This window comes from Tenrec ecaudatus, chromosome 17 (genome assembly GCF_050624435.1).
Source record: "Tenrec ecaudatus isolate mTenEca1 chromosome 17, mTenEca1.hap1, whole genome shotgun sequence".
Classification (NCBI taxonomy): domain Eukaryota; kingdom Metazoa; phylum Chordata; class Mammalia; order Afrosoricida; family Tenrecidae; genus Tenrec; species Tenrec ecaudatus.
The window spans coordinates 23,794,667-23,808,710 of record NC_134546.1 but is presented as its reverse complement, the minus strand read 5'-3'; positions in this window follow the sequence as shown (position 1 = coordinate 23,808,710).

Genomic DNA, 14,044 nt, shown 5'->3' with positions numbered 1-14,044 from the left:
AAACAAGCAGCCATCTAGTTGAGAAGCAACAAAACCCACATGGAAGAAGCACACTAGTCTGTGCGATCATGAGGTGTTGAAGGGATCAGGTATCAGGCATCAAAGAACAAAAAATCATAGCATTGTGAATGAGGGGGAGTGTAGATTGGGGACCCAAAGCCCATTTGTAAGCAACTGGACATCCCCTTACCGAAGGGAGGAGATGAGCCAGTCAGGGTGCAATGCAGCAACAATGAAACATACAACTTTCCTCTAGTTCTTTTTTTTTTTTAACATTTTATTAGGGGCTCATACAACTCTTATCACAATCCATACATACATCAGTTGTGTAGAGCACATTTATACACCCATTTCCCTCATCATTCTCAAAACATTTGCTCTCCAGTTAAGCTCCTGGCATCAGTTCCTTATTTTTTCCCTTCCCCCTCCCTCATGAACCCTTGATAATTTATAAATTATCAAGATTGCATCAAGATTGAAAGGCTTATTAACAACCTGTGATATGCAGATGACACAACCATGATTGCTGAAAATGAGGAGGTCTTCAAGTACTTGCTGATGAAGATCAATAATTTCAGCTTTCAACATACCCGCATGAAGCAGGGAACCAATAGAGATGCCTGTGGAGCCAGCCCTAATCCCAATTACGTGGACATCTACCCCCTCACCCCAGAAGAATTCACTTCAGAGGACAGCACTGAAGCTACAAGTCAGAAAGAGGGACATGTCTGATCAGAGCACATAGGGGCAAACGAAGGGGGAGGAAGAGAGAGTGAAGCACATCCTGGCTCACCAAACCCTGATGACGACTATATTCCTGCTCAGAGCAGCCAATGCACAGAGAGGACCAAAGGGCCAGCCCCACCAGGCGTCAAGATGTCCCTCACTGACCCATAGTGCTACGGGGGACAACACTCAAGACACAGAGCAGGAATTGCACCTGATCTGACCCCACCACACCAAGGCGAAGCACTAAGGGTGTGCACTGAACAGCAAGTGGAGCAGAGCAATGAGCTCTCAGGGATAAACCAAAAGTGGACTGTGGGGCCAGGGCGTGGCAACCCATTAGACTTGACCAGAAAACACTCCTAAAGGTCAACAAACAGACCTGGAACTATTAATAGGCTGCTCTTTTTGTCCTTGTTGCTTTGTTTTCCTCTGTCATACTTTTGTGATATTATTGTCTCTGTAGTTAAGATGGGCGGGATAAACAATCTGGAGGAGAAAATAACGGGACCAGTGGTTCCGGGGGTCACAGGAGAGAGGGAGGCGGGAAAAGGAAGTGGGCATTAACAAACACATGGACAAGGGAACAAGTGACCTAAAATCAATGGCAAGGAGGGTGTAGGAGGCCTGGTAGGGCTTGATGAAGAGCAATGTAACCAAGAGAAATTACTGAAACTCAAATGAAGGCTGAACATGACAGTGGGACAAGAGGAAGGTAAAAGGAAATCGAGGAAAGAACTAGGAGGCAAAGGGCATTTATAGAGGTCTAAATACAGGCATATACATATGTAAATATATTTATATAAGATGATGGGGAAATAGATCTATGTACATATATTTATAGGTTTAGTATTAAGGTAGCAGGCTAATAATTGGCCTTTACTCAAGTACTCCCTCAACACAAGTAGACTTTGTTCTAATAACGTGGCATTCCATGATGCTCACCTTCCCAACACAATCACTGAAGACAAATGGGTACATAAGCAAACATGATGAGAAAGCTGATGGTGCCCAGCTATCAAAAGATATAGCATCTGAGGTCTTAAAGGCTTGAGGATAAACAAGCGACCATCTAGCTGAGACACAACAAAGCCCACATGAAAGAATTACATCAGCCTATTTGATTATGAGGTGCCGATGGGATCAGGTGTCAGGCATCTAAGACCCAGAACAAAATCATATCCAATGTGAATAGAGGGGCGGGGTGTGGAGTGGAGACCCAAAACCTGTAGACAATTGACATCCTCTTACAGAAGGGTCATAAGGAAGAGATGAGGCAGTCAGGGTTCAGTATAGCACCGAGGAAACATACAACTTTCCTCTAGTTCTTTAATGCTTCTTCCTCCCCACCATCATGACCCCAATTCTACATTACAAACCTGGCTAGAACAGAGTATGTACACTGGTACAGATAGAGCTGGAAACCCAGGGAATCCAGGACAGGTAAACCCCTCAGGACCAATATTCAGAGTAGCGATATCAGGAGAGGAAGGGGAAGGTGGGGAGAGAAAGGGGGACCCAATTACAATGATCTACATATAACCCCCTCCCAGGAGTATGAACAACAGAAAAGTGGGTGAAGGGAGACTTTGGTTAGTGTACAACATAAAAAAATAGTAATTTATAAACTATAAAGGGTTCATGAGGGAGGGAGGAAGGGGGAGGAAGAGGAAAAAATGAAAAGCTGATACCAAGGGCTCAAGTAGAGAGAAAATGTTTTGAAAATGATGATGGCAGTAAATGTACAAATGGGCTTGACACAATGGATGGATGGATGGATTGTGATAATAGTTGTACAAGCTGCCAATAAATGATTTTAAAAACATACAAAATTATCGTTATGAAGTGTTTAGTATCATTTATATAGGAAATATTCAGTAACTGCCAATTTCACATAATGACCAGATCTTTGGAACCTAACCATACCTATAAGAGTGGAGTGGAGTGGAAAGGCTATAAAAATTTTATTTTTAAGTTACTTACTGTTGCACATATTTTGTACATTTACACTTGTATGACATCTTTAAGGAAATGACACAGGCATGTGTGAACATATATGTGGTCTACCTATCATCCCTAGGCTTTGACATTAAAGACCTTAAATTCTGTTCTAATGTCAGGGTCTCCATCAAGACCACAGAGAAGAGCTAGCTGATTAAATGGATCAGTCAAATGACCAAGTAATGGGATTGGTTTTAGAAAGCTTCTGCCCCAGTGAAAGATCTTTATATCTGAACAAAGGAAGCCTTTGGGGAGTACTAATATTCTATTCAAGGATATTCCTAAGAATAGGTCTGGAATTGCCACATCACCATTGATAACAGCTAACCACAGCAAATCTGTAAGATGCCCTTTTACTCCTGAATTTCCTCTCTAGTGTCACAGCCCACCATAAACTCTCACCTACACAACACCTGCGATTTATGACAGCATTCAATTCCAACAACTCCTTTGTAAGTGGGTCCTGACTTTTTTGTTTTAGTTTATTAGTATTGCCCTTTATAATCACTGTCTTTTCAATCTGATTTTTATTGTCTTTGGGAGTTGAAAACATTACAAATGTCCAAATGTACTTGACACAATGGATGGATGTGTGTATTGTGATAAAAGTTGTATGAGTCCTTAATAAAATAATTTTTAAAAATAATTTTTAAAAAAGAATTTCCGCTTTCAATGGTGCCTGGCTATTAAAGGATATGTCTGGAGTCTTAAAGGTTTGAAGATGAACAAGCAGCCATCTAGCTGGGGAGCAACAAAGTCCACATGGAGAAGCACACCAACCTATGTGATTATGAGGTGTACCAGGATCATGTACCATGCATCAGAAGACCCCAAACAATCATATTAATGCAAACAAAGGGGGGGAGTGGCAAAACAAAGCCCATCTTTAGACAATTGGACATCCCCTCACTGAAGGGTCACAAGGAAAGGACAATTCAGCCAGGGTGCAGTTTAGCATCAATGAAACATATGAGAGTCCTCCAGTTCTTTAATGCTTCCCACTTCCCCCCCACCCACTATGATGATCCCAGTTCTACCTTACAAATCTGGCTAGACCAGAGCATGTACACTGGTACAGATAAGATCTCTCCTCACAGGAGACTCAGGACAGATAAAGCCCTCAGGAACAATAATAGGAGTAGTGATATCATGAGGGGAAGGGGAAGGCACGGGAAGAATGCTGAACTGAGCGCAATGATTGATGTATAAACCCCTTCTGCCCCCAGGGTGATGAACAACAGAAACATGGGTGAAGGGAGACAACAGTTGGTGTAAGATACGATTTTCATAATAATAATTTATAATTTATCAAGGGTTCATGAGGGTGGGAGGGTAGGGGAGGAAGGAAAAGAGTGAGGAGTTGATACCACGGGCTCAAGTAGAAAGAAAATATTTTGAAAAGGATAATGGCAACATGTGTACAAATGTGCTTGACACAATGGATGCATAGATTGTTATAAGAGCTGTAAGAGCCCCCAATAAAATGATTTAATACAATACAATAAAAAAAGAATTTCAGCTTTCAGTATGGAGACAATTCAATGGAAAGAGCAAAATCCTCATAACTAGGGCAATAGGTAATATCATTATAAATGGAGTAATGATTGAAGTTCTCGAGGATTTCGTCTTGCTGGATCCACAATCAATGCTCATGGAAGCAGCAGTCAAGAGATCAAAAGACTCACTGTATTTGGGTAAGTCTACTGCAGAAGACCTCTTAAGAGTAATGAAAAATTAAGGATGTTATTTTGAGGACTAAGGTGTACCTGACCCAAGCCACAGTATTTTCGATCATCTTCTATGCACGACAGTGGATACTGAATTAGGAAGACCAAAGAAGAACAGATGGATGCATCTGAATTAGGGTGCTGGTGAAGTCTTGAAAGTACCTTGGACTGCCAGAAAAAACCCAAATCCGTTTCAGAAGAAGTCCAACTAGATGCTCCTTTGAAGCGAGAATGGTGAGCTTTGGTCTTACACACTTTGGACATGTTATCAGGAAACACCAAGTCCCCGAAGAAGGACATCGTGCTTGGTAAAGTAGAGGCATTTAGAAAAACAGAAAGGCTCTTGTGGTAGTTACATAATCTCATGTCCTGATGGTACCTCCTGGTAGGCATGGCCTTCTCACAAGGATTATGCCAGAAACTTCCTCACTCTGTCTGCTTCACTTTCCTGCTGTTGAGACACCCGGAGAGCTGGAGGAGCCATGTGATGGCCCTCGCCAGCACGGAGATGCTTCCAACCCTGTTGGATCCATAAGACTTTTAGCCCACCGGCCTGTGATCTTCCTGCACTTGGCATCATTGCTTGTGACTGTGTGAATTTGGAGGGATTCATGGACTTGTATCGGACTTATGGATGTGATCTGGACTGGGTTGGGATGTTTGCTTTATATATCATTACTTATTGATCTAAAACTCTTTCCTATAGATACATGAGTGTCACTGGATTTGCTTCTCTAGTCTGTTGTAGCCTACTGTTCGTTCCCAGAAAGAAACCCACCCAGACCGCTGACAAGTTCAAAAGAAAAATGTTTATTTCCCGCGCAGTGACCGTCAGCCCTCTTTGAGAAAAGACTGAATGGTGCCCCGTTTACTTTTCCAAAGGTTTTTATACTGTTGTAACGTTCAGGTTCGCAAGCAAGCAGAGTACAGAAGGAGGATATTGCGGTTAGTCATTCTTAGTCAAACAATAAGAATCGCCCTGATCGTTCTTCCAAGCCTTCTCAACATACATTTCCTTCGGTACATTCCGGTGTGCTTGTCAGCACAGCCTGCCTCCCTACTATTAGCTAGTTCATTTGTAGTTCATGGTGGCTTCTGTCAGCTCAAAATGGCTTCACTCTTGTCAAGGCTGTTTAAGCTTTTCCCAGAGTGACTACAAGTCAACCTGGCCTAACACAGCCTTCAGCAAAATGGATGGACACAGTGGCGGCAGCACGACGATGACAATTGTGAGGATGACACCGAATCAGGTGGTGATTGGTCTTGTACACAGGGTGACTATGAATTGAAACGGATTGATGGCTCCCACAAACAACTTAACAACTTCCCTAAAAAAATCCTATAATCATGAGTAATCTCTGTGAGTTCTGTGTTGCTGCTGCTGTGAATTATTGAACCCAGCCTGCCGTGGGAGGAACAGGAGAAAGTTTGGAGAGTGGTACATGTCTGACCTCTGCCTTATGGCAATCTGCCTTGGGAAGCAGAGAAGCTCAGATGTGGCCCCCACATAATTTTCTTCAAAAATTCATGAGCAAAACAAAATGAACTCAGAACATGAAATTATCAGGAACAAAGAAATTAGCAGCACTACAATAAATTTCAGCAATAAATTCATATCTGTCAATGATTCCACTGCTTGTAAATGGATTAAATGAACCATTCAAGAGACAGAGTACAGTAGGATGGATAAAAAAAACGTATCGACCAGTATGCTGTCTACAAGAGACGCCCCTTATACACAAAGAGGAAAATAGACTTAGAATCAGTGAAGTAACTTTATGACTGTATAGGGAAAAAAGACCCCGCCATTAATAAATAAGCCTTAATTGGGACAAAGGTAAGAGAATCATCCAGTGGAGGGAAGCCATCAGCTGGAGATCATAAGATCATAAAGGGGGCTGGATGCTTCCGCCCCTCTTCTCCAGGTTCTGGCTCGTAAGAAAATATTCAGATGAAAGACCAGGAAAAAAGTTTAGATAGAATGAATGAGTTCCTTGAGTGATGATTTCTCACGCCATTGTGCAGATGGACTGACTCCTCAGCTGGCCCGTGAGTGTGCTGCTGGATGGGAAAGGAAGCTTTTACACTGCTGCTGGTGGAGTTGGCCATTAAACGGACCTTCCGTTATTGTCTGGCTTTTTGTGGCATACCTCCCCTGTACAGATGTTGTCCACACCCCAACTCCACACTGTGCCCTGGTGGTCTGGCCAGGACCCTGGATGAATTCTTCCTGCCACCCAGAGAGCCAGTTTAGTCATTGATGGAGGTTGGAGGAATCCCCTGTCCCTCTCAGCCCACACACCTTCTCAGCCCTCTACCTTCCTTTGTACTGGGAATCTATTGTTAAAGGAAATAGATTTCCTTCTTCTCTTTGTCTGGGAATTCCTTCAATTGTTTCTCTGCCCCCCTTGCCCTGGATTGGTGGATTGGGAGAAAGAAGGGGTGTTCTACACCCCTAGAGTGACCTCTCAGAAACTCACAAAGGCAGTTCTACCCAGCCCTATAGAGCTGCTCTGAGTCGGCAGTGAGTGAGTGAGAGAGTTGCCCTGGATCTAGCTGGCCCATCAAGTCTGAAGGATTCCTACCAGAAGGCTGTAATGACAATGGAAACAAAATAAATAACCACAAAATCATGATTGGCAGCAGATCAATTCACTCCAGGCGCAGGCAGACCCGGAGAAGCGGAGAAAGGACTATGAATGGGAGACACACACAATTGCATATTAGAAAAGTGTACAGAATTTGTCCTTGGGTCCTGTGACCATCTGGCTCCATGGTACTCCAGATCTGACTCATGACTTTGAGGTTCTGAGTCAGATCCAGCCACACCTCAAACTTTAAAGGACAACATGCATCTAGCAGCCAGTAAGGGCACACCCAGTCAAGTTCCCTAAGGGCAAGTCTGCCCCTCCCTCAGATGGCCAAGAGAGTGATAATCTATTTTCAAACACACTGCTCAAGGGCAAAGCTACCACTGATGGTTAATGACTGGAATTAATTCACATGGAATTAATGGCGATCCCATTGTAAAGCAGAGCCTTCCACAAACCAAGTGCTTTAGAAATTAAGTGTTCATATATGACACCATTAATTTAGCCTTGGAAAGTTTTTATCGTTGCAAAGAGAGGGAATAAACCAAACCCACCCACCGCCATCAAGTCGATTTTAACGAGTGTGAGCTGCCACTGCGGTTGTCAGAGACTGTAAATCTTTACAGAAGTAGAAAACCTCCTTGTTCTCACAAGTAGCTAGTGGTAGTCTCAAACTGCTGACCTTGAAGTTAGCAGTACAGCATGCAACCCACCACACCACCAGTGCTCCTAAGAGAATACTGAGCTTTCATCAATATAAACCTAACTGTCATGAAAAGAAAACTTGTAAAAAGTAAATAAATAATTGATACGGTGAAACCCTTTTGACCTGCCTGGACTCCAGAGTGCCGGGGTCCTGTTAGATGAAGCTAGAGGCCTGACCAACAGTCAGATTTAGTACAGTGAACTCCACACTGAACTGCACTGACAGACATGGAGAGCCAAACCCTCAGAGGATGAGCGACCTCATTGGGCGCCAACTGGACTCCATCAGGAGTGAGGAACAAGCCAAAACATGGTCAAAGACGAGTGATGAGGATGACTTGGGGGCAGCCGTGTTTTGTGAAGAACCATGAATAAGTATGCCAACCCACTTACAGAAAAGCTTGCAACCCTATGCTTTAAATAGTTAAATGTTACATAAAAACATAGTTTTATAGATTTTATATTTTTTATTGCTTTGGATAATGTCATTTTAACTCCCCACCTTTCCTTGCTTTAAAGCATACTTCACTCAGAGTGGTGTGCCCTGCTCTGGGGTGGGGTCACGGTCGTCTTCAAACTGCAAGGTCAGCATTCGAAACCACCAGCTAGCTGGCCTTTCGGGAGAAAGACGAGACTTTTTACCTGTAAAGCATTTCAATCTTGGACCAGTAGATGCCATTTCACTCTGTCCTATCGGGTCGCTAATGATGTCAGCGAGTTCGGTTTTGGTATACTTAGCAAAAGATCATGGGAAAGTCACGTATAAAATATTCATGTTTTATAACAATAGGAGCATTTTAGAACACAAAAGAGACTCCCAAATCTCAAATATAATTTAAAGAGAATAATTATTAACTCTTAAATGGGACAAGATAAGACAAAGGCAAAGACATCATCAAAATAAGGGAGACCATTATCAAGAGGTAGTAATGCCATGCGAGAATTTAGAGAGAATTGGAACAGGTCATAGAAAAACAAAGGAAACTGTCACCGAAGCAGACTGGGCAGCAGATCAGTATGTCCCTATAGAAATGGGCATGGGACCATGATTGGGACATGGACATTTTATTAGGCAGAAGAGCTCACAAAATTGATCAAGGGTCTTCTGACCAAGGAAGTCATGTATGACTCGTGACCCTGTGCCCCAGAATGGAAGTCTCCATCAAGGACACACCCAAGCAAGCCCCTTAAAGGAGGCTGTTCCTCCCTGGGCTGTTTATCTGCTTGCGGTTAATCCACTTTCTAATGCACACTATGGTAGGACAAAACTGTTCACATCCCAACTTAATGGTAGAAGGAATTCCATGGAGTCTTAATCCACATGGAGAGTCTGCAAATGAATTTTTTAAAACGTTTTATTAGGGGCTCATGCAACTCTTATCACAGTCCATACATATACATACATCAATTGTATAAAGCACATCTGTACATTCTTTGCCCTAATTATTTTCTTTTCTTTCTTTTTTTTCCCTTTTCTTTTTTTTACATTTTATTAGGGACTCATACAACTCTTATCACAATCCATACATATACATACATCAATTGTATAAAGTACATCCATACATTCCCCGCCCCAATCATTCTCAAAGCATTTGCTCTCCACTTAAGCCCTTTGCATCAGGTCCTCTTTTTTATCCCCTCCCTCCCCGCTCCCCCCTCCCTCATGTGCCCTTTGTAATTTATACATCGTTATTTTGTCATATCTTGCCCGATCCGGAGTCTCCCTTCCCCGCCTTCTCTGCCGTCCCTCTCCCAGGGAGGAGGTCACATGTGGATCCCTGTAATCAGTTCCCTCTTTCCAACCCACTCACCCTACACTCTCCCAGCATCGCCCCTCACACCCTTGGTCCTGAAGGTATCCACCCTGGATTCCGTGTGCCTCCAGCCCTCATATGTACCAGTGTACAACCTCTGCCCTATCCAGCCCTGCAAGGTAGAATTTGGATCATGGTAGTTAGGGGGAGGAAGCATCCAGGATCTGGGGGAAAGCTGTGCTCTTCATTGGTACTACCTCGCACCCTGACTGACCCATCTCCTCTCCTAAACCCCTCTATGAGGGGATCTCCAGTGGCCGACACTTGGGCCTTGGGTCTCCACTCTGCACTTCCCCCTTCATTCAATATGGTATATATATATATATATATATATATATATATATATATATATATATATATATATATATATACACACACATATACACACACACACACACACACACACACATATATCTTTTTTTTTTTTGCATGATGCCTTATACCTGGTCCCTTGGGCACCTCGTGGTCGCACTGGCTGGTGTGCTTCTTCCATGTGGGCTTTTTTGCTTCTGAGCTAGATGGCTACTTGTTTATCTTCAAGCCTTTAAGACCCCAGACACTATCTCTTTTGATAGCCGGACACCATCAGCTTTCTTCGCCACATTCTGCAAATGGATTTTGAGTTTTCACTGTTACCTATAGTCTTCTGCTAACTTAGTGCTCACTGTACATATGTAAATATATATATATTTAAAAATAATTTTATTAGGGGCTCAGACAACTCAGCACAATCAATACATACATCAATTGTGTAAAGCATATTTGTACATTCATTGCCCTCATCATTCTCAAATCATTTGCTGTACACTTAAGCCCTTGGCATTAGCTCCACGTTTTTTAATGTAAATATAAACAGACCTATGTACATGTATTTATAGGTTTAGTATTAAGGTAGCAGATGGACATTGGAGTACTCAAGTACTTCCTTAATGCAAAAATACCTTGCTCTAATAACCTAGCATTCCATGATGTTTGTGCTTGCCTTGCCAACACAATCACCAAAGACAAAGTGGGTGCATAAGCACATGTGGTGAAGAAAGCTGGTGGTGCACAGCTATCAAAAGATATAGCATCTGGGGTCCTATAGGCTTGAAGGTAAATAAGTGGCCATCTAGCTCAGAAGCAACAAAGCCCACATGGAAGAAGCACACCAGTCTGTGTGATCATAAGGTCTCCATGGAATGAGGTATCAGGCATCAAAGACCCAGAAAAAAAATCATATAATTGTGAAACAGGGGGAGTGTGAAGTAGAGACCCAAAGCCCATCTGTAGGCAACAGGACATATCCTTACAAAAAGGTCACGAGGAAGAGATGAGCCAGGCAGGGTACAGTATACACTGATGAAACATACAACTTTCCTCTAGTTCAGTGGTTCTCAACCTTCCTAATGTTGCAACCCTGTAATAGAGTTCCTCATGTGGTAGTGACCCCCAACCATAAAATCATTTTCCTTGCTACTTCATCACTGTCATTTTGCTACTGTTATGAATCATAAATATCTGATATGCAAGATGTATTTTCATTGTTACAAATTGAACATAATTAAAGCATAGTGATTAATCTCAAAAACAATATGGAATTACATATTATGAAATATTTATTTCTAATGGCAAATAAATGAAATTTTGTCTTGAAGCATGGTGTAGCATATGTAACAGTCTTCATGCTGGATACTGCTATGTGGACTTATCTGCATGTGGGCAGACCCACCTGGAGACAGATGGAGGTGCAGTGTCTCAGTTCCTAAGACCATCGGATATGTGTGTTTTCCGATGGCCCTAGGTGACCCCTGTGAAAGGGTCACTTGACCCCCAAAGAGGTCGCTACCCACAGGTTGAAAACCGCTGCTCTAATTCTTTAATGCTCCCCCCACCAACTATCATGACCCCAATTCTACCTACAAATCCGGCTAGACCGGAACATGTACATGGGTACAGGTAAGAGCTTGAAACACAGGGAATCCAGGACAGATAAATCCCTCACGACCAGTATTGAGAGTAGCGATACCAGGAGGTGGAGGAAGGTGGGGGGGGAAGGGGAACCGATCATAATGATCTACACATAATCCCCTTCCAGAGGGATGGCCAACAGAAAAGTGGGTGAAGGGAGACATCAGTCAGTGTAAGACTTGAAAAATTTTTTTATAAACTATCAAGAGTTCATGAGGGAGAGAGGGAGGGAAGGGAAGGGAAGGGGGGAAAATGAGCTGATACCAAGGGCTCAAGTAGAAAGAAAATGTTTTGACAATGATGATGACAACAAATGTACAAATGTGCCAGACACAATGGATGGATGGACGTATTGCAATAAGAATTGTATGAGCCCCTTCGTGCCCACCCAGGGACGCCCCCCCCCCAAAAAAAAGAATTGTATGAGCCCCAAGATTAAAAAAAAAAAACCAAATCCTAGGAAAAAAAAATAACAGTGCTCAGAATTTAAGCTCTAATCCAGTGGGAAATAGGGATGAGGAAAAAGGATGAGGAGGGAAAAGTAGCATGTGGCAGAATATGTGGATGACTGTGGAGAAAAATTATGTTAGGCAGGGTTCTCTAGAGAAACAAAACCAGGACACTAATAATTTTATATAGATAAATAGATAGCATAAGAAATAAACAGTTAAAAAAAGAAATAGACAGTTAATTAATCTATAAAGCAGTACCAATGGCTCAGTGCAACTCACATCTATGAGACAGCTAAGACACTGGCAGTCCATGAGGTCTTGAGGGCCGCTGGGCAGTCCTCCATGGAGCAATTCAGGCTGACCGGACACAAGCAGCAAACAGCCAGGCAGGTCACCAACAGTCAGCCAGATGACAGGGTCTGAGAGTCCCCAGCTCAAGAGATGTAAATACCAATGGTGTAGTGAAGCAGGCCTTGAAAGAACCTCAAACTACAGCGACACAGTCCACGGGTTAGATGTCCCACAGGTAGCGTAGCTTGCAAATTGAGGCAGAGAACAAGCAAGGCAGCCGCACACTGGTCTGATCATCAAAGAGCAAGAAACAAGAAAGGCGAGGCTTGCCAGCCGTTTATCTCTCCGCGCTTTAATTAATCCCACATGTGTTCATTGGCCAGGTTGGCATAATAAACTTACCCATCACAAAGATGAAGGAGGAAAGGGAAATAGAGAAGTATCACAGTTTAAAATAAAGTGGTCGAGGAATGTCTCATTGAGAATCCAATCTGAAAAACAAGTGGGGAGTAGCACTGTGCCTCACAGGGGCAAGGCTGTGTTTGCACCAAGAGTGTGATGTCCAGCCCAGAGACCTGAAAGAAGGGCAGGAATGAGCCTTGCGGAGGGCTGGAGTAAGAGTTCCCAGGGAAGAGCAAGTCTATGAGGGGACAACAGGCCTGCCCCTTGCAGCTGCTCTCAGAGCTCTGAGGTCATGGTCAGCAGGGGGCCACGTGTCTGGAGTCAAGGAAGCGCAGAGGAGAGTTGTAGTGGTGAGGTCAGAGTTCCACGGGAGCTTCAATAGTGTGGGCATTGGAGGCCAGTGTAGCTCACTGGGTTTCTGAGGCTGCAGAAATTTTCAGGAGCAGTGGCCTCATCTTTGTCGCGGGGTTGAATTGCTAACCTGGAGGTTAGTTGCCCAACTGCTCACACACTGAACTTCCAGGGCTCCTGGCCATCTTAAGAACCTTGGCTTTTACTTGAGGGAATGGAGAAGTCACGGAAAGATACTGACAGGCCTTGTTTTTAGATCGCTCTCTCCCTGGGGCAGACCTAGCTCATAGGAAGAACCATTCTTTTCCATTTTCTCAGCCACAAAACGAGCTGTAGAGACATTCCAATCTTCACTCACCCTTTCTTCCCAGGTGAAAGGGCTTAGCAAAGAAAGGCAAGGAGCTGAAACTCAAACAGTCCCTCTTCCTTCCTTTCTTCTACCTTCTTCTCTTGCTTCTCTCTCTCTCCTGACTTCTCTCCTCACTCCCTCATCATCTTGCCTGGTGGATACACCTGTTAGCATCCTTGCTCCAGCAGCCAGGGGGTGAGCAGGCTCAAGGTAAGGTTTTGCCACCTTGTGACAGACCAGTTGAGACATTTCATAGGGAAGTAATAGAAGTAGAAAATTAGATTTTCAACCTCAGGTTCAAGCACATTTTCCCAACCCAGCTTCCTTGGCGATAAAATGGTGCTTTAAAACACATGTGAATTCTATAATTTTCAGTGGCCTCACAATTCACAATGAAACTGGCATCTGATACACTTTGAAGCTCAGACCCATATTGCTTGGACGGTGTGTTGGCACTACTTTCAGGTTCTAACCCTTACCTACTCTTAGAAGAAAATAAGGTGCCCTGCCGTCCTTGACCAGATTCAAGTTACTGTCTGTCCCCACCCAAAAGGGAACAAGACTGGACAGATGCCGAGGCTTATGAAAATTTCTATGGCTAATAAATGATTTTCCACTTTATGTGTATTCATTTTAAGATGCCTAAGTTAGAGTGGAAAGTAATTTACTATCTTAATTAGGGCGC